The following is a 21764-nucleotide window of genomic DNA, read 5'->3' on the forward strand; positions in this document are numbered from 1 at the left end:
CAATCCAACAAAAGGATATAACAATTATAAATATCTATGCACCCAACATAGGAGCAACTAAATATATAAAATTAATACTAACAGACCTAAAGGGGGAAATAGACAGCAACGCAATCATATTAGGGGATTTTAAAACCCCACTTTTATTACTGGATAAATCAGACAGAAAATAAATAAGGAAACACAGGCACGGAATGACACGTTAGACCAGATGGACTTAACATATATACAGAACAGGACCCCCCCCTGCAGGGGGCAGGTGTTTGTGAGCCGTGCCCAACCAGCCAGCGCAGTGAGTCATCTCTGACACAGCTGCAACCGCACTCAAGTCCGTTCCTCCATTCCAGAAAAGTCCTGTGTTGTGAGAGCGTGCCTGGAATCCACCTGACAGAGCTTCCTTAGGCTTTGATGTAGAATCTCGCCCCCAGAGAGACTGGAGGGGATAAGGATGGTATGAGAAGAGGTGGCAAGGAGAGAGAGTAGAAGTAGAAGCAGAGAAAAGTAGAGATAGATGAGAGCTAGCTCGCTTGCTTATGCTGTAATGCTGAATAAAGAAAGAGCTTGAGTGAACTATCAGTCCCAGCCTGCCTTTTGTCCCCAACCCGCGCGCTGCTGGACGGCGCAGGCGGGGGGCGCTGCCACCCATTGTCTGCGCTGCTGTGGCGAGTCCCCACCAGCTCGGCGCCACCTCCGGGAGCCCACCCGCCACCTCAGTGTGCCAGCGCCCCTCGGCCTCGCCACCTCGCTCTCGGGGCTCCTCAGCTCGCCAGCACCTTCGGGCCTCCTCTCACCCGCTCTGATCCTTGATCCCTTCGCCTTCCGCCCCCGGGCGGCGGGCACTACCAGACCTAACCAACAGCAGCCCCAAGGTGCAGCCCCAAGGGGTGCTGCCTCGAAAGCGCAGTCTCTGCTCCTCCAGGCCCAACGCCAGCACTGCTCGCAGCCGTCATCATGTCTGCTGCAAATTCTGAAACTCCAAAACTCAACTGTCTCCAAAGAGGCCAGCACCCAGTTCTCATCATCTACAACCAGCCAAGGCTAATGTTTTTACCAGAAGGCAAAATCATGCCAAACACCATTTTTGTTGGTGGAATTGACGTTAGGATGGATGAAACCAAAATAAGAAGTTTCTTTGCTAGATACGGTTCAATTAAAGAAGTGAAGATAATCACGGATTGAACTGTGTGTCCAAACGCTATGGATTTGTTTCGTTTTATAATGACGTGGATGTCCAGAAGATAGAAGAAATCACAGATAAATTTCCATGGTAAAAAGCTGAAACTGGGCCTTGCAAACAGGAAACAAAAATTTCTGTGCTTATCATGTGCAGCCACGTCCTTTGGTTTTTAATCCCCCACCACCACCACCACAGTTTCAGAGTGTCTGGAGCAGTCACAACCCTGAAGCTTACATGCAGCCTCCAACCATGATGCATTCCTATAACTCAATATGTGCAGGCATACCCTTATCCAAGTTCACCAGTTCAGGTCATCACTGGATATCAGCTGCCTGTATATAATTATCAGATGCCACCACAGTGGTCTGGGGAACACAAGAGTTAGGTTATACCTCCTCACGACTTATACAGCTGTTAACTACCACTGTAATGAAGTTGTTCCAGGAGCTGAAATGCTGACAAGTGAATGCTCTGTTCATGAAGCTACTGCATCCTCTGGAAATGGCCCACAAAAGAAACCTGTGGACCAAAGCATACAGACGGTGGCATCTTGTCTATTTAATCCAGAGAACAGACTGAGAAACTCACCTGTTACTCAAGATGACTACTTCAAGGATAAAAGAGTGCATCACTTTAGAAGAAGTTGGACAGTGCTTAAATCTGTTTGATCCTCTCTGCTAACTTTCTAGTCTCATTGGAAGTTGTTGGTTTTGAATATTAAGAGACTGAAAGTTGTTCACTATTATATACATTTAATGCTGAATTTGTATAAATTGCACTCAGCCTTTCTACATAAGTTATATTAGATGGTCTAGTTTTACTTTACACTGAAACTGTTTTTCATTAGATGTTTATTTAGAAACGTTCTGTGTTGAATATATAGTTGAAAGTAAAAAATAGTAAAGACCGAAAGGAGTAACTTAAGATATATTTGTAAGGACTTTTTTAAACAGAAATTAACATGTCAAGAGTTTGAAAGTAAATGCTGATTTTCAAAGAATTGTTTTATGTCCCGACCCCGCAGGACAGTCAACGGGGGTTGACGACCTGGAGGAGAGAATGAAGGGGCAAGGGACACAAAGAACGGACAGCAAGACAGGATATCTGATCAAGCTGACACAGTTCTTGTTTGCAGGCTCAATTTATACAGGTAGCAAGGAAGGGGTGGGTCAGAAGGTGATTGGGCCTTAGGGGGCGCCGGCAGGAAGGTGTAGAGGGGTGATTGGGCCTTGGCTGGCGCCGGCGGGAGCAGAGCACCCGGAAGAGAAGCAGGGAGTTCGCCATCTTGTGGGTGGGGGCCCTTGGGAGGGAGGTTTTAAGGGTGGGGCTTTCCCCAGGGGCAGAGGGTGTTTCTTGATTAAGAGATGTTGGCAATATTAATAGGCCAGTGGAAAGAACAGAAAAGCACATGTTGCTAGGTAACTTAACCACTAGTTCCGGCTTAGGAGTTTGCTAAATGCGTTTCTTGGTAATAGAGGAAAACTTGTTTCTAACACGTGGATGGATTCATTGTTTCCGACTTTACAGGAGAGACTTTACTCAAAGGTTGCTGTTGTCTTAAGGCTTTCGTAACCAAGCCTGCCTAAAGGCCCACAGGTTTTGCTCCCAACATCTCCCCCGTTTTTCTTATATTGGAATAGCCAGCCTAGCTCCGGCTGGGTCAAGGCCTGTGCCTGTCTTAGGTTGTACGGCTGAAGGAAATCCTTACCCGTCATGGGGTCATAGTCCTCTAACGACTATACCCTGTCTTAGGTTGGTATTCCCAATACAACCATATCTTACCCGTCATTGGCTACCAGTCTTGACTTGATCTGTTGTCAGAATTAATATTTTTCAGTGAGGATTCTGTAAAGCTGAGTACTCCAAGGGGGGGGGTACAGGGGTCTGATCCTCGGTGGGTACCTGGCGTATGGGTACTTGGCGTGCGAGGAGAACTCCTTTAGTCTTACAGACTGTGCTGAAGAGAAGGGAGTTGCTTGATTACGCACGAAATGTCCTTATTTTCTGAGGAGAGGAAGACACTGGACACAAACCTCTATGCAATCAGACATGTCCCTCAAGACAGGTTTTTCGCTGCCATTACCCTTGGTACTCAGCCAGCTTACTCAAGGACTCTTAGAAGAGTCATACTGACGTTTATATCTACTGGAGGAGGGAGCTTCCTCATCATCACTATCGCGGGCAAGTTTGTGATAGTGGACTTGAATAGGCTTGCCAACAAGGGTGTCTATTTGCTTCTTTACGAGGCTCATCAAATGTTTAAGAGCCCAAGGGCCAAAAGACAAGAGCAATATTAATCCTATGAGGGGGCCTAAGAGAGAGGGTAAAAGAGTAGTAAGCCATGGAGAGGTGGAGAACCGATTTTTATACCAACTTTCACTCTGCTCTCTTTCTATTCTCCTTTTTTCTAACCCTTCTCTAACTCTTCTCATACTATCTCTAACTACTCCTATTTGTCAGCATAGAAACAACACTCCTCCTTCAGGGCGGCACAAAGCCCGCCCTGCTGCAGAAAGAGCAGATCTAGCCCTCTGCGATTTTGGAGAACTACTTCAGCGAGGGACGAGATCGAATCTGTCAGGTCAGAGATTCCTTTCTGCAATTCTTGGATATCTTGATCTATAGTGGCACTGAGCTCATGATAGCGGGAGTTAGAAAGAAGCAGAGAAGATATGCCTGTGCCTCCACCTACAGTCCCTAGGCCAAGCAAAACAGCGATAGTAACAGCAGTAATGGGTTCTCGGCGGGAGCGTTTAGGAAGAGAAGGGTCTGAAGATTGTTCCCAGATATGGAAGAACTCATCAGGCCGGTAGTAAATGAGCCTGGGTAAAACTTTTACAAGAACACAAAATCCATGTTCTTGTAATACGGGATTGTAGGCACAGGGGGTGAGTCCACCTAAGCAGGCCCACCAGGTGTCATTGGGGGGAACTATAAATTGGGGTCCCCGTTCAATGGAGAAGATTTCTCAACAGAGGTGGGTGTACTCATGAGGGATTGTTTGAAGAGTGTTAGTTATACAAGTCCCGTTACCGACTACTTGGGCTAAGGTTAGGCCTTCCCAACTAGCGCGTTCCCAACGGCAGTTGTAGGTATCATTGGAGGTGGAGAAGTTGCCAGGGATTGCGGCACCTTCATAAAAAGGGGGGGAAGAGTGGTAACATAACCAACATTCGGAGGTAATCTCAGGAGTGGTGGAATTAAGACTAAGGAAGGTTTGATTTATGAGGGTGAGGACAAGGTCTTTAGAGCTCGCTAGGGCGGGCACTGGCGGTGTAGGGGAGGGTTTAAGACTGCTAGTTGTGAAGCTATGGTCAGGCGAGAGGGCGGAAGGCTTCGGTGTGGGAGGGTGCTTCCCACCTAGGACTGTATTTGGGCCTATGGCGGCGGAAGGGGTGCCAGGGAACTCTTTAAGGAGTTTAATAGTAAAGGTGATGCCTTCATCATAATGTTCTTTATATAAGCGAAGACCCCAAGTATATCCTTGTGTCCAGCTTGAGGCCTTTTTCCCTGTTTCAGTGAATGTGACTGAAAGAGGGTTGCACCAACCTCTAGTAGCACTGTATGTGTGCTCGCATTCTGGGAGGGCCTCAGGGTACTGAGGATTTTTGAATGGACGCCCGTTCGCAAACGGACTGTGGGAGTAATTGGCTTTGGCTATAATGTAATCCCAGGAAGAGGATGGCTTCCAATAGGTATCTCCCGTGGTCTCACACCCCCATGAAGCACAATAAAAATCTGTTTTGCCTCCGCATTTATGGAGGAGTTCACGGGGTCAGTGTTGCCCGGGGCAGACATAAAAAGAGTATGACCTACGAACTGACCGGCGCCCAGAATCTGAACAACCTAGCATGGCTACATGATCTTTCCGGAAGATATTGGGAACGGAACTCTGGTCTAGAAGGTGTTCTATTCCCCAGGGGGCCCCTGCTCCCAGGGCTAACTTACAAAGATCAGGTTGTAAAACACTTGGCCACCAGACGTCTGGCGAGGTTTGAGAGCGGGACCAAACAACATCTCCTCTTTCAGAAAGCACTATCCAGGTGTAGTTCCAGGGAAAGTGTCGGGATGTCGCGGGTTGTGGCGCTGGCTGATGGCTCAGAGCTGTGGTCATGATCAGGAGGATGAGGACTTTTGGCGACTGCATCTTCCTAAATGCGTCGCCGATTGAGCATACATGAGTCTGTCTCACGCCGGGTTCAGAACGTGGCGACTCTGGCGAGGGTCTAGCTGCAGACACCTCCTTTCATGGGTGGGCCCGCCCACCCCCACTCTCCTGGGGGCGACATTCTAGCCTCTCTGGTCTGTCGAGCCCCACGTTGGGCGCCAGTTGTCCCGACCCGCAGGACAGTCAATGGGGGTTGACAACCTGGAGGAGAGAATGAAGGGGCAAGGGACACAAAGAATGGACAGCAAGACAGGATATCTGATCAAGCTGACACAGTTTATTGTTTGCAGGCTCAATTTATACAGGTAGAAAGGAAGGGGTGGGTCAGAAGGTGATTGGGCCTTAGGAGGCGCCGGCAGGAAGGTGTAGAGGGGTGAATGGGCCTTGGCTGGCGCCGGCGGGAGCAGAGCACCCGGAAGAGAAGCAGGGAGTTCGACATCTTGTGGGTGGGGGCCCTTGGGAGGAAGGTTCTAAGGGTGGGGCTTTCCCCAGGGGCAGAGGGTGTTTCTTGATTAACAAGATGTTGGCAATATTAATAGGCCAGTGGAAAGAACAGAAAAGCACATGTTGCTAGGTAACTTAACCACTAGTTCCGGCTTAGGAGTTTGCTAAATGCGTTTCTTGGTAATGGAGGAAAACTTGTTTCTAACGCGTGGATGGATTTATTGTTTCCGACTTTAAAGGAGACACTTTACTCAAAGGTTGCTGTTGTCTTAAGGCTTTTGTAACCGAGCCTGACTAAAGGCCCACAGGTTTTGCTCCCAACAGTTTTAGAAAACCTACTATTTTGAAAGGTCAGAATTTTGATAGTTTGAATACAGGCATTTCACTTCCCCAACAAGCAACAGTGAACATTACAATATTTACACTGCTTAACAATTGTGCTTAACATTTATTATTTGTCTAGAAATTTACCACAAAAGCAAGAGTTTTTAAAACTACATTTTTAATCAGTGGTACTCAACATATAGTTAACTTTATTGATGTCATCCTTATCTAAACCCAGTAAAACAGATTCTAAACAAAACAGTCCAATCAGTGGCTCTTATGCTTATTCAAAATATTTATCTTTTATCTGGAATCCACACATAGATATGCTGTTTGATTGGGATGGCAATTAGGATAACTAAAATTCTGGGCCTAATTTTTTTTTTTAAATCCAAGACAAACTAAATTTTACTAGGAACATAAGCTTCTCAGTGAGTTACCGTTCTCCTTTTCTTTCTTGTTTCCTTGAAATGCTAAACTTGATGGCTGTATCTTAAATTGTACTAAATATTAGTATTAAAGAATGCTGAAAAATTTTTTATGTCACTTGACGGTTAATCAGAGTACCTGAAAGGAATTTTTTAATAAAAACATGAAAATATTAGTTACTTGTTAAAGAGAAAATAGATTTGTATTTTATTAGCCTATTATATTCCCTTTATTAAAGTAAAATATATCCAGGAGAGTCAACGTAATTTTGGCATTTCTTAACCACAAAAGTTGTTTAGTAAGCATATCCCAAGAATGTACTAGAGTCAGAGTTAACAATCCATTTCTAGATTAGCTAGTCTCCCTGTTGTTAGACATTGTATCTTGACAAGCAGCTAGAGCACCAGAGCCACGTTTGCTGTACCCACTGTCTTGCTTTTCCAGTCAGTACCCTGTTCTAGCAGAGGTGCCTAGAACAGGTGATGTGAAGAGGAGAAGTAGCAGTCTGAGCAGTCTGAGAACTCAGCCCTGGAAAGGTGGCAGTAGGGTGGGTAATCCTTTCGAAGGGAATCCCTTGTATGACATCACATGACTTGCCGCAGACATGAGTTTAAAGTGGCTTCCTAGCCTTCTTTACATTGGCCCCTTTGCTACCACATGGAGACACCATTTACCTTACTTAACCTATTGCAGTTACCATAGGCCTTCTCATCAGGGCCTCTTGTTGTCTCAGTCTAAACAGTTTTCATTCTGAATCTGAAGAGGCTTTTAACTTAAGGATCCCCAAGAGGGCTTACTTATGCCTCAGAATTTGAAAGTGCCCTGAAATTTGTCCTTTTAAGAATTCTCTGTTCTTTTGGTGTGTGTATATCATTCTGTCATTAAATCTCCAGATCACTACAGATAATACCAAGGTCTAAAGAGCCAATTCAAATTATCCCAGTATGGCCTTAAGGAAAGTAGGGGAATAAACTTTGTATTTGTCTGCTGTTTTGTTGGACTGAAGTATTTAAAAGAGTAAGGTAGGGAGGCGGAGCCAAGATGGCGGCGTGAGTAGAGCAGCGGAAATCTCCTCCCAAAACCACATGTATCTATGGAAATATAACAAAGACAACTCTTCCTAGAATAGAGACCAGAGGACACAGGACAACATCCAGACCACATCCACACCTGCGAGAACCCAGCGCCTCGCAAAGGGGGTAAGATACAGCCCCGGCCCGGCGGGACCCGAGCGCCCCTCCCCCCGGCTCCCGGCGGGAGGAGAGGAGTCGGAGCGGAGAGGGAGAGGGAGCCCAGGACTGCTGAACACCCAGCCCCAGCCATCCGGACCACAGCGCAGACACAGTGCATGCGTGGGGTCCTGGATACTAGGAAAACAGGGCAGCAAGACCGGTGAGCGGGTACCGCAGGCCGGCGCCAGAGGACAAAACAAAAGCGAGCGGCCTTTGTTTTGTTGTTGTTGTTGTTGTTTTGTTTTGTTTTGGCGAGTGCTTTTTGGAAGTCTTAAAGGGGCAGGGTGGGACACTTAGTCCAGAGGTCGGGAATCCGGGGATCTCTGGGCACTCTAACCCCCTGGGCGGCAGGGAGCAGGGAGGCCCCTTACGGAGATAAATAGCCTCCCGGCCGCTCCCCCTCCAACACGACTCCACCATTTTGGAGCAGCGGCCCGAGCCAGGCCACACCCACAGCAACAGCGGAAATTAACTCCATAGCAGCCCGGCAGGAAGCAGAATCCCTCTCTGCGCGCAGCTACCCAGCACAAGCCACTAGAGGTCGCTGTTCTCTCACGAGAGGAAGGCCACAAACCAACAAGAAGGGAAGTTCTTCCAGCCGTCACTTGTCCCAGCTCTGCAAACTATTCCTATCACCATGAAAAGACAAAATTACAGGCAAACCAAGATCACAGAGGCAACACCAGAGAAGGAGACAGACCTAACCAGTCTTCCTGACAAAGAATTCAAAATAAAAATCATAAACATGCTGACAGAGATGCAGAGAAATATGCAAGAGAAATGGGATGAAGTCCGGAGGGAGATCACAGATGCCAGGAAGGAGGTTACAGAAGTGAAACAAACACTGGAAGGATTTATAAGCAGAATGGATAAGATGCAAGAGGCCACTGATGGAATAGAAACCAGTGAACAGGAACGCATAGAAGCTGACAGAGAGAGAGACAAAAGGATCTACAGGAATGAAACACTATTAAGAGAACTGTGTGACCAATCCAAAAGGAACAATATCCGTATTATAGGGGTACCAGAAGAAGAAGAGAGAGGAAAAGGGATGGAAAGTATCTTGGAAGAAGTAATTGCTGAAAACTTCCCCAAACTGGGGGAGGAAATAATCGAACAGACCACGGAAATACACAGAACCCCCATCAGAAAGGATCCAAGGAGGACAACACCAAGACACATAATAATTAAAACGGCAGAGATCAAGGACAAGGAAAGAGTTTTAAAGGCAGCTAGAGAGAAAAAGGTCACCTATAAAGGAAAACCCATCAGGCTAACATCAGACTTCTCGACAGAAACCCTACAGGCCAGAAGAGAATGGCATGGCATATTTAATGCAATGAAACAGAAGGGCCTTGAACCAAGGATACTGTATCCAGCACGACTATCATTTAAATATGATGGCGGGATTAAACAATTCCCAGACAAGCAAAAGCTGAGGGAATTTGCTTCCCACAAACCACCTCTACAGGGCATCTTACAGGGACTGCTCTAGATGGGAGCACTCCTAAAAAGAGCACAGAACAAAACACCCAACATATGAAGAATGGAGGAGGAGGAATAAGAAGGGAGAGAAGAAAAGAATCTCCAGACAGTGCATATAACAGCTCAATAAGCGAGCTAAGTTAGGCAGTAAGATACTAAAGAGGCTAACCTTGAACCTTTGGTAACCACGAATTTAAAGCCTGCAATGGCAATAAGTACATATCTTTCAATAGTCACCCTAAATGTAAATGGACTGAATGCACCAATCAAAAGACACAGAGTAACAGAATGGATAAAAAAGCAAGACCCATCTATATGCTGCTTACAAGAAACTCACCTCAAACCCAAAGACATGTACAGACTAAAAGTCAAGGGATGGAAAAACATATTTCAGGCAAACAACAGCGAGAAGAAAGCAGGGGTTACAGTACTAATATCAGACAAAATAGACTTCAAAACAAAGAAAGTAACAAGAGATAAAGAAGGACACTACATAATGACAAAGGGCTCAGTCCAACAAGAGGACATAACCATTCTAAATGTATATGCCCCCAACACAGGAGCACCAGCATATGTGAAACAAACACTAACAGAACTAAAGGGGGAAATAGACTGCAATGCATTCATTCTAGGAGACTTCAACACACCACTTCACACCAAAGGATAGATCCACCGGGCAGAAAATAAGTAAGGACACGGAAGCACTGAACAACACAGTAGAACAGATGGACCTAATAGACATCTATAGAACTCTACATCCAAAAGCAACAGGATATACATTCTTCTCAAGTGCACATGGAACATTCTCCAGAATAGACCACATACTAGCCCACAAAAAGAGCCTCAGTCAAATCCAAAATATTGAAATTCTACCAACCAATTTTTCAGACCACAAAGGTATGAAACTAGAAATAAATTCTACAAAGAAAACAAAAAGGCTCACAAACGCATGGAGGCTTAACAACATGCTCCTAAATAATCAATGGATCAATGAACAAATCAAAATAGAGATCAAGGAATATATAGAAACAAATGACAACAACACCACAAAGCCCCAACTTCTGTGGGACGCAGCGAAAGCAGTCTTAAGAGGAAAGTATATAGCGATCCAGGCACACTTGAAGAAGGAAGAACAATCCCAAATGAATAGTCTAACATCACAATTATCGAAACTGGAAAAAGAAGAACAAATGACGCCTAAAGTCAGCAGAAGGAGGGATATAATAAAGATCAGAGAAGAAATAAACAAATTTGAGAAGAATAAAACAATAGAAAAAAAATCAACAAAACCAAGAGCTGGTTCTTTGAGAAAATAAACAAAATAGATAAGCCTCTAGCCAAACTTATTAAGACAAAAAGAGAATCAACACAAATCAACAGAATCAGAAATGAGAACGGAAAAATCACGACAGACTCCACAGAAATACAAAGAATTATTAAAGACTACTATGAAAACCTATATGCCAACAAGCTGGAAAACCTAGAAGAAATGGACAACTTCCTAGAAAAATACAACCTTCCAAGACTGACCAAGGAAGAAACACAAAAGTTAAACAAACCAATTACGAGCAAAGAAACTGAAACGGTAATCAAAAAACAACCCAAGAACAAAACCCCCGGGCCGGACGGATTTACCTCGGAATTTTATCAGACACACAGAGAAGACATAATACCCATTCTCCTTAAAGTTTTCCAAAAAATAGAAGAGGAGGGAATACTCCCAAACTCATTCTATGAAGCCAACATCACCCTAATACCAAAACCAGGCAAAGACCCCACCAAAAACGAAAATTACAGACCAGTATCCCTGATGAATGTAGATGCAAAAATACTCAATAAAATACTAGCAAACCGAATTCAACAGTATATCAAAAGGACCATACACCACGACCAAGTGGGATTCATCCCAGGGATGCAAGGATGGTACCACATTCGAAAATCCATCGATATCAACCACCACATCAACAAAAAGAAAGCCAAAAACCATGTGACCATCTCCATAGATGCTGAAAAGGCATTTGACAAAATTCAACATCCATTCATGATAAAAACTCTCAGCAAAATGGGAATAGAGGGCAAGTACCTCAACATAATAAAGGCCATATGTCATAAACCCACAGCCAACAATATACTGAACAGCGAGAAGCTGAAAGCTTTTCCTCTGAGATCGGGAACTAGACAGGGATGCCCACTCTCCCCACTGCTATTTAACATAGTACTGGAGGTCCTAGCCACGGCAATCAGACAAAACAAAGAAATACAAGGAATCCAGATTGGTAAAGAAGAAGTTAAACTGTCACTATTTGCAGATGATATGATATTGTACATAAAAAACCCTAAAGACTCCACTCCAAAACTACTAGAACTGATATCGGAATACAGCAAAGTTGCAGGATACAAAATTAACACACAGAAATCTGTAGCTTTCCTATACACCAACAATGAACCAATAGAAAGAGAAATCATGAAATCAATTCCATTCACAATTGCATCAAAAAGAATAAAATACCTAGGAATAAACCTAACCAAAGAAGTGAAAGACCTATACCCTGAAAACTACAAGTCACTCTTAAGAGAAATTAAAGGGGACACTAACAAATGGAAACTCATCCCATGCTCATGGCTAGGAAGAATTAATATCGTCAAAATGGCCGTCCTGCCCAAAGCAAGATACAGATTTGATGCAATCCCTATCAAATTACCAGCAACATTCTTCAATGAACTGGAACAAATAGTTCAAACATTCATATGGAAACACCAAAGACCCCGAATAGCCAAAGCAATCCTGAGAAAGAAGAATAAAGTAGGGGGGATCTCACTCCCCAACTTCAAGTTCTACCACAAAGCCATAGTAATCAAGACAATTTGGTACTGGCACAAGAACAGAGCCACAGACCAGTGGAACAGATTAGAGACTACAGACATTAACCAAAACATATATGGTCAATTAATATTTGATCAAGGAGCCATGGACATACAATGGCGAAATGACAGTCTCTTCAACAGATGGTGCTGGCAAAACTGGACAGCTACATGTAGGAGAATGAAACTGGACCATTGTCTAACCCCATACACAAAAGTAAATTCAAAATGGATCAAAGACCTGAATGTAAGTCATGACACCACAAAACTCTTAGAAAAAAACATAGGCAAAAACCGTTTAGACATAAACATGAGTGACCTCTTCTTGAACATATCTCCCCGGGCAAGGAAAACAACAGCAAAAATGAACAAGTGGGACTATTTTAAGCTGAAAAGCTTCTGTACAGCAAAAGACACCATCAACAGAACAAAAAGGAACCCTACAGTATGGGAGAATGTATTTGTAAATGACAGATCCGATAAAGGCTTAACGTCCAAAATATATAAAGAGCCCACACGCCTCAACAACCAAAAAACAAATAATCCAATTAAAAAATGGGCAGAGGAACTGAACAGACAGTTCTCCAAAACAGAAATACAGATGGCCAACAGACACATGAAAAGATGCTCCACATCGCTAATTATCAGAGAAATGCAAATTAAAACTACAATGAGGTATCACCTCACACCAGTAAGGATGGCTGCCATCCAAAAGACAAACAACAACAAATGTTGGCGAGGCTGTGCAGAAAGGGGAACCCTCCTACACTGCTGGTGGAAATGTAAATTAGTTCAACCATTGTGGAAAGCAGTATGGAGGTTCATCAAAATGCTCAAAACAGACTTACCATTTGACCCAGGAATTCCACTCCTAGGAATTTACCCTAAGAATGCAGCAGTGCAGTTTGAGAAAGACAGATGCACCCCTATGTTTATGGCAGCACTATTTACAATAGCCAAGAATTGGAAGCAACCTAAATGTCCATCGGTAGATGAATGGATAAAGAAGATGTGGTACATTTACACAATGGAATACCACTCAGCCATAAGAAGAGGGCAAATCCTACCATTTGCCGCAACATGGATGGAGCTGGAGGGTATTATGCTCAGTGAAATAAGCCAAGCGGAGAAAGAGAAATACCAAATGATTTCACTCATCTGTGGAGTATACGAACAAAGGAAAAACTGAAGAAACAAAATAGCAGTACACTCATAGACACCGAGAAGGGACTCGTCATTACCAAGGGAAAGGGGTTGGGGTGGGTGGTGTGGAGGGAGGGTGAAGGGGATGAAGGGGCACAATAATTCAACATCACAATGTAAGTTGCTCATGCGGATGGTAGTGCAGCACAGAGAATATAGTCAATGATTCTGTAACATCTTACTACATTGATAGGTAATAACTGCTCTAGTGGGGGTGAGGATTTAATAATATGGGTAACTGTTGAACCACTGTGTTGTATATTTGAAACCAATATAAGATTGTATATCAATTATACCTGGATATTAGATGACTTTGAAACTGGGTATTAGATACATAGGTATTCATTTATGCTGTCTCTTTTTGTAAGTGTTGGAAAATTTCCATAATAAAATTGTAATGCAGCTCCTCTGCAAATAAAGACAAAAGGTGACAGAATGGATAAACAAGACCCATCTATATGCTGCCTACAAGAGACTCACTTCAGACCCAAAGACATACATAGACCGAAAACAAAGGGATGGGAAAAGGTATTTTATTATGCACATAAAAGGTAGAAAAAAGCAGGAGTAGCACTACTATATCAGACAAAATAGACTTCAAAACAAAGAAAGTAACAAAGGACAAACAAGGACATTACATAATGATAAATGGATCAATCCAACAAAAGGATATAACAATTATAAATATCTATGCACCCAACATAGGAGCAACTAAATATATAAAATTAATACTAACAGACCTAAAGGGGGAAATAGACAGCAACGCAATCATATTAGGGGATTTTAAAACCCCACTTTTATTAATGGATAAATCAGACAGAAAATAAATAAGGAAACACAGGCACGGAATGACACGTTAGACCAGATGGACTTAACATATATACAGAACAGGACCCCCCCCTGCAGGGGGCAGGTGTTGTGAGCCGTGCCCAACCAGCCAGCGCAGTGAGTCATCTCTGACCAGCTGCAACCGCACTCAAGTCCGTTCCTCCATTCCCAGAAAAGTCCTGTGTTGTGAGAGCGTGCCTGGAATCCACCTGACAGAGCTTCCTTAGGCTTTGATGTAGAATCTCGCCCCCAGAGAGACTGGAGGGGATAAGGATGGTATGAGAAGAGGTGGCAAGGAGAGAGAGTAGAAGTAGAAGCAGAGAAAAGTTAGAGATAGATGAGAGCTAGCTCGCTTGCTTATGCTGTAATGCTGAATAAAGAAAGAGCTTGAGTGAACTATCAGTCCCAGCCTGCCTTTTGTCCCAACCCGCGCGCTGCTGGACGGCGCAGGCGGGGGCGCTGCCACCCATTGTCTGCGCTGCTGTGGCGAGTCCCCACCAGCTCGGCGCCACCTCCGGGAGCCCACCGCCCACCTCAGTGTGCCAGCGCCCCTCGGCCTCGCCACCTCGCTCTCGGGGCTCCTCAGCTCGCCAGCACCTTCGGGCCTCCTCTCACCCGCTCTGATCCTTGATCCCTTCGCCTTCCGCCCCCGGGCGGCGGGCACTACCAGACCTAACCAACAGCAGCCCCAAGGTGCAGCCCCAAGGGTGCTGCCCGAAGCGCAGTCTCTGCTCCTCCAGGCCCAACGGCCAGCACTGCTCGCAGCCGTCATCATGTCTGCTGCAAATTCTGAAACTCCAAACTCAACTGTCTCCAAAGAGGCCAGCACCCAGTTCTCATCATCTACAACCAGCCAAGGCTATGTTTTACCAGAAGGCAAAATCATGCCAAACACCATTTTTGTTGGTGGAATTGACGTTAGGATGGATGAAACCAAAATAAGAAGTTTCTTTGCTAGATACGGTTCAATTAAAGAAGTGAAGATAATCACGGATTGAACTGGTGTGTCCAAACGCTATGGATTTGTTTCGTTTTATAATGACGTGGATGTCCAGAAGATAGAAGAATCACAGATAAATTTCCATGGTAAAAAGCTGAAACTGGGCCTTGCAAACAGGAAACAAAATTTCTGTGCTTATCATGTGCAGCCACGTCCTTTGGTTTTTAATCCCCCACCACCACCACCACAGTTTCAGAGTGTCTGGAGCAGTCACAACCCTGAAGCTTACATGCAGCCTCCAACCATGATGCATCCTATAACTCAATATGTGCAGGCATACCCTTATCCAAGTTCACCAGTTCAGGTCATCACTGGATATCAGCTGCCTGTATATAATTATCAGATGCCACCACAGTGGTCTGGGGAACACAAGAGTTAGGTTATACCTCCTCCGACTTATACAGCTGTTAACTACCACTGTAATGAAGTTGTTCCAGGAGCTGAAATGCTGACAAGTGAATGCTCTGTTCATGAAGCTACTGCATCCTCTGGAAATGGCCCACAAAAGAAACCTGTGGACCAAAGCATACAGACGGTGGCATCTTGTCTATTTAATCCAGAGAACAGACTGAGAAACTCACCTGTTACTCAAGATGACTACTTCAAGGATAAAAGAGTGCATCACTTTAGAAGAAGTTGGACAGTGCTTAAATCTGTTTGATCCTCTCTGCTAACTTTCTAGTCTCATTGGAAGTTGTTGGTTTTGAATATTAAGAGACTGAAAGTTGTTCACTATTATATACATTTAATGCTGAATTTGTATAAATTGCACTCAGCCTTTCTACATAAGTTATATTAGATGGTCTAGTTTTACTTTACACTGAAACTGTTTTTCATTAGATGTTTATTTAGAAACGTTCTGTGTTGAATATATAGTTGAAAGTAAAAAATAGTAAAGACCGAAAGGAGTAACTTAAGATATATTTGTAAGGACTTTTTTAAACAGAAATTAACATGTCAAGAGTTTGAAAGTAAATGCTGATTTTCAAAGAATTGTTTTATGTCCCGACCCGCAGGACAGTCAACGGGGGTTGACGACCTGGAGGAGAGAATGAAGGGGCAAGGGACACAAAGAACGGACAGCAAGACAGGATATCTGATCAAGCTGACACAGTTTCTTGTTTGCAGGCTCAATTTATACAGGTAGCAAGGAAGGGGTGGGTCAGAAGGTGATTGGGCCTTAGGGGGCGCCGGCAGGAAGGTGTAGAGGGGTGATTGGGCCTTGGCTGGCGCCGGCGGGAGCAGAGCACCCGGAAGAGAAGCAGGGAGTTCGCCATCTTGTGGGTGGGGGCCCTTGGGAGGGAGGTTTTAAGGGTGGGGCTTTCCCCAGGGGCAGAGGGTGTTTCTTGATTAAGAAGATGTTGGCAATATTAATAGGCCAGTGGAAAGAACAGAAAAGCACATGTTGCTAGGTAACTTAACCACTAGTTCCGGCTTAGGAGTTTGCTAAATGCGTTTCTTGGTAATAGAGGAAAACTTGTTTCTAACACGTGGATGGATTCATTGTTTCCGACTTTACAGGAGAGACTTTACTCAAAGGTTGCTGTTGTCTTAAGGCTTTCGTAACCAAGCCTGCCTAAAGGCCCACAGGTTTTGCTCCCAACATCTCCCCCGTTTTTCTTATATTGGAATAGCCAGCCTAGCTCCGGCTGGGTCAAGGCCTGTGCCTGTCTTAGGTTGTACGGCTGAAGGAAATCCTTACCCGTCATGGGGTCATAGTCCTCTAACGACTATACCCTGTCTTAGGTTGGTATTCCCAATACAACCATATCTTACCCGTCATTGGCTACCAGTCTTGACTTGATCTGTTGTCAGAATTAATATTTTTCAGTGAGGATTCTGTAAAGCTGAGTACTCCAAGGGGGGGGGTACAGGGGTCTGATCCTCGGTGGGTACCTGGCGTATGGGTACTTGGCGTGCGAGGAGAACTCCTTTAGTCTTACAGACTGTGCTGAAGAGAAGGGAGTTGCTTGATTACGCACGAAATGTCCTTATTTTCTGAGGAGAGGAAGACACTGGACACAAACCTCTATGCAATCAGACATGTCCCTCAAGACAGGTTTTTCGCTGCCATTACCCTTGGTACTCAGCCAGCTTACTCAAGGACTCTTAGAAGAGTCATACTGACGTTTATATCTACTGGAGGAGGGAGCTTCCTCATCATCACTATCGCGGGCAAGTTTGTGATAGTGGACTTGAATAGGCTTGCCAACAAGGGTGTCTATTTGCTTCTTTACGAGGCTCATCAAATGTTTAAGAGCCCAAGGGCCAAAAGACAAGAGCAATATTAATCCTATGAGGGGGCCTAAGAGAGAGGGTAAAAGAGTAGTAAGCCATGGAGAGGTGGAGAACCGATTTTTATACCAACTTTCACTCTGCTCTCTTTCTATTCTCCTTTTTTCTAACCCTTCTCTAACTCTTCTCATACTATCTCTAACTACTCCTATTTGTCAGCATAGAAACAACACTCCTCCTTCAGGGCGGCACAAAGCCCGCCCTGCTGCAGAAAGAGCAGATCTAGCCCTCTGCGATTTTGGAGAACTACTTCAGCGAGGGACGAGATCGAATCTGTCAGGTCAGAGATTCCTTTCTGCAATTCTTGGATATCTTGATCTATAGTGGCACTGAGCTCATGATAGCGGGAGTTAGAAAGAAGCAGAGAAGATATGCCTGTGCCTCCACCTACAGTCCCTAGGCCAAGCAAAACAGCGATAGTAACAGCAGTAATGGGTTCTCGGCGGGAGCGTTTAGGAAGAGAAGGGTCTGAAGATTGTTCCCAGATATGGAAGAACTCATCAGGCCGGTAGTAAATGAGCCTGGGTAAAACTTTTACAAGAACACAAAATCCATGTTCTTGTAATACGGGATTGTAGGCACAGGGGGTGAGTCCACCTAAGCAGGCCCACCAGGTGTCATTGGGGGGAACTATAAATTGGGGTCCCCGTTCAATGGAGAAGATTTCTCAACAGAGGTGGGTGTACTCATGAGGGATTGTTTGAAGAGTGTTAGTTATACAAGTCCCGTTACCGACTACTTGGGCTAAGGTTAGGCCTTCCCAACTAGCGCGTTCCCAACGGCAGTTGTAGGTATCATTGGAGGTGGAGAAGTTGCCAGGGATTGCGGCACCTTCATAAAAAGGGGGGGAAGAGTGGTAACATAACCAACATTCGGAGGTAATCTCAGGAGTGGTGGAATTAAGACTAAGGAAGGTTTGATTTATGAGGGTGAGGACAAGGTCTTTAGAGCTCGCTAGGGCGGGCACTGGCGGTGTAGGGGAGGGTTTAAGACTGCTAGTTGTGAAGCTATGGTCAGGCGAGAGGGCGGAAGGCTTCGGTGTGGGAGGGTGCTTCCCACCTAGGACTGTATTTGGGCCTATGGCGGCGGAAGGGGTGCCAGGGAACTCTTTAAGGAGTTTAATAGTAAAGGTGATGCCTTCATCATAATGTTCTTTATATAAGCGAAGACCCCAAGTATATCCTTGTGTCCAGCTTGAGGCCTTTTTCCCTGTTTCAGTGAATGTGACTGAAAGAGGGTTGCACCAACCTCTAGTAGCACTGTATGTGTGCTCGCATTCTGGGAGGGCCTCAGGGTACTGAGGATTTTTGAATGGACGCCCGTTCGCAAACGGACTGTGGGAGTAATTGGCTTTGGCTATAATGTAATCCCAGGAAGAGGATGGCTTCCAATAGGTATCTCCCGTGGTCTCACACCCCCATGAAGCACAATAAAAATCTGTTTTGCCTCCGCATTTATGGAGGAGTTCACGGGGTCAGTGTTGCCCGGGGCAGACATAAAAAGAGTATGACCTACGAACTGACCGGCGCCCAGAATCTGAACAACCTAGCATGGCTACATGATCTTTCCGGAAGATATTGGGAACGGAACTCTGGTCTAGAAGGTGTTCTATTCCCCAGGGGGCCCCTGCTCCCAGGGCTAACTTACAAAGATCAGGTTGTAAAACACTTGGCCACCAGACGTCTGGCGAGGTTTGAGAGCGGGACCAAACAACATCTCCTCTTTCAGAAAGCACTATCCAGGTGTAGTTCCAGGGAAAGTGTCGGGATGTCGCGGGTTGTGGCGCTGGCTGATGGCTCAGAGCTGTGGTCATGATCAGGAGGATGAGGACTTTTGGCGACTGCATCTTCCTAAATGCGTCGCCGATTGAGCATACATGAGTCTGTCTCACGCCGGGTTCAGAACGTGGCGACTCTGGCGAGGGTCTAGCTGCAGACACCTCCTTTCATGGGTGGGCCCGCCCACCCCCACTCTCCTGGGGGCGACATTCTAGCCTCTCTGGTCTGTCGAGCCCCACGTTGGGCGCCAGTTGTCCCGACCCGCAGGACAGTCAATGGGGGTTGACAACCTGGAGGAGAGAATGAAGGGGCAAGGGACACAAAGAATGGACAGCAAGACAGGATATCTGATCAAGCTGACACAGTTTATTGTTTGCAGGCTCAATTTATACAGGTAGAAAGGAAGGGGTGGGTCAGAAGGTGATTGGGCCTTAGGAGGCGCCGGCAGGAAGGTGTAGAGGGGTGAATGGGCCTTGGCTGGCGCCGGCGGGAGCAGAGCACCCGGAAGAGAAGCAGGGAGTTCGACATCTTGTGGGTGGGGGCCCTTGGGAGGAAGGTTCTAAGGGTGGGGCTTTCCCCAGGGGCAGAGGGTGTTTCTTGATTAACAAGATGTTGGCAATATTAATAGGCCAGTGGAAAGAACAGAAAAGCACATGTTGCTAGGTAACTTAACCACTAGTTCCGGCTTAGGAGTTTGCTAAATGCGTTTCTTGGTAATGGAGGAAAACTTGTTTCTAACGCGTGGATGGATTTATTGTTTCCGACTTTAAAGGAGACACTTTACTCAAAGGTTGCTGTTGTCTTAAGGCTTTTGTAACCGAGCCTGACTAAAGGCCCACAGGTTTTGCTCCCAACAGTTTTAGAAAACCTACTATTTTGAAAGGTCAGAATTTTGATAGTTTGAATACAGGCATTTCACTTCCCCAACAAGCAACAGTGAACATTACAATATTTACACTGCTTAACAATTGTGCTTAACATTTATTATTTGTCTAGAAATTTACCACAAAAGCAAGAGTTTTTAAAACTACATTTTTAATCAGTGGTACTCAACATATAGTTAACTTTATTGATGTCATCCTTATCTAAACCCAGTAAAACAGATTCTAAACAAAACAGTCCAATCAGTGGCTCTTATGCTTATTCAAAATATTTATCTTTTATCTGGAATCCACACATAGATATGCTGTTTGATTGGGATGGCAATTAGGATAACTAAAATTCTGGGCCTAATTTTTTTTTTTAAATCCAAGACAAACTAAATTTTACTAGGAACATAAGCTTCTCAGTGAGTTACCGTTCTCCTTTTCTTTCTTGTTTCCTTGAAATGCTAAACTTGATGGCTGTATCTTAAATTGTACTAAATATTAGTATTAAAGAATGCTGAAAAATTTTTTATGTCACTTGACGGTTAATCAGAGTACCTGAAAGGAATTTTTTAATAAAAACATGAAAATATTAGTTACTTGTTAAAGAGAAAATAGATTTGTATTTTATTAGCCTATTATATTCCCTTTATTAAAGTAAAATATATCCAGGAGAGTCAACGTAATTTTGGCATTTCTTAACCACAAAAGTTGTTTAGTAAGCATATCCCAAGAATGTACTAGAGTCAGAGTTAACAATCCATTTCTAGATTAGCTAGTCTCCCTGTTGTTAGACATTGTATCTTGACAAGCAGCTAGAGCACCAGAGCCACGTTTGCTGTACCCACTGTCTTGCTTTTCCAGTCAGTACCCTGTTCTAGCAGAGGTGCCTAGAACAGGTGATGTGAAGAGGAGAAGTAGCAGTCTGAGCAGTCTGAGAACTCAGCCCTGGAAAGGTGGCAGTAGGGTGGGTAATCCTTTCGAAGGGAATCCCTTGTATGACATCACATGACTTGCCGCAGACATGAGTTTAAAGTGGCTTCCTAGCCTTCTTTACATTGGCCCCTTTGCTACCACATGGAGACACCATTTACCTTACTTAACCTATTGCAGTTACCATAGGCCTTCTCATCAGGGCCTCTTGTTGTCTCAGTCTAAACAGTTTTCATTCTGAATCTGAAGAGGCTTTTAACTTAAGGATCCCCAAGAGGGCTTACTTATGCCTCAGAATTTGAAAGTGCCCTGAAATTTGTCCTTTTAAGAATTCTCTGTTCTTTTGGTGTGTGTATATCATTCTGTCATTAAATCTCCAGATCACTACAGATAATACCAAGGTCTAAAGAGCCAATTCAAATTATCCCAGTATGGCCTTAAGGAAAGTAGGGGAATAAACTTTGTATTTGTCTGCTGTTTTGTTGGACTGAAGTATTTAAAAGAGTAAGGTAGGGAGGCGGAGCCAAGATGGCGGCGTGAGTAGAGCAGCGGGAATCTCCTCCCAAAACCACATGTATCTATGGAAATATAACAAAGACAACTCTTCCTAGAATAGAGACCAGAGGACACAGGACAACATCCAGACCACATCCACACCTGCGAGAACCCAGCGCCTCGCGAAGGGGGTAAGATACAGCCCCGGCCCGGCGGGACCCGAGCGCCCCTCCCCCCAGCTCCCG

General features: G+C 44.7%; 2 pseudogenes; both read left to right on the top strand.

The window, feature by feature from the left end:
* LOC130681735 (deleted in azoospermia-like) overlaps positions 1 to 2148 on the top strand; it is a 3078-nt pseudogene extending 930 nt beyond the window's left edge.
* A 12208-nt stretch (positions 2149 to 14356) lies between these two features.
* On the top strand, positions 14357 to 16116 carry LOC130681741 (deleted in azoospermia-like; annotated as a pseudogene).
* The last annotated feature ends 5648 nt before the right edge of the window (positions 16117 to 21764 follow it).

This window comes from Manis pentadactyla, chromosome X (assembly GCF_030020395.1).
Source record: "Manis pentadactyla isolate mManPen7 chromosome X, mManPen7.hap1, whole genome shotgun sequence".
Lineage (NCBI taxonomy): Eukaryota > Metazoa > Chordata > Mammalia > Pholidota > Manidae > Manis > Manis pentadactyla.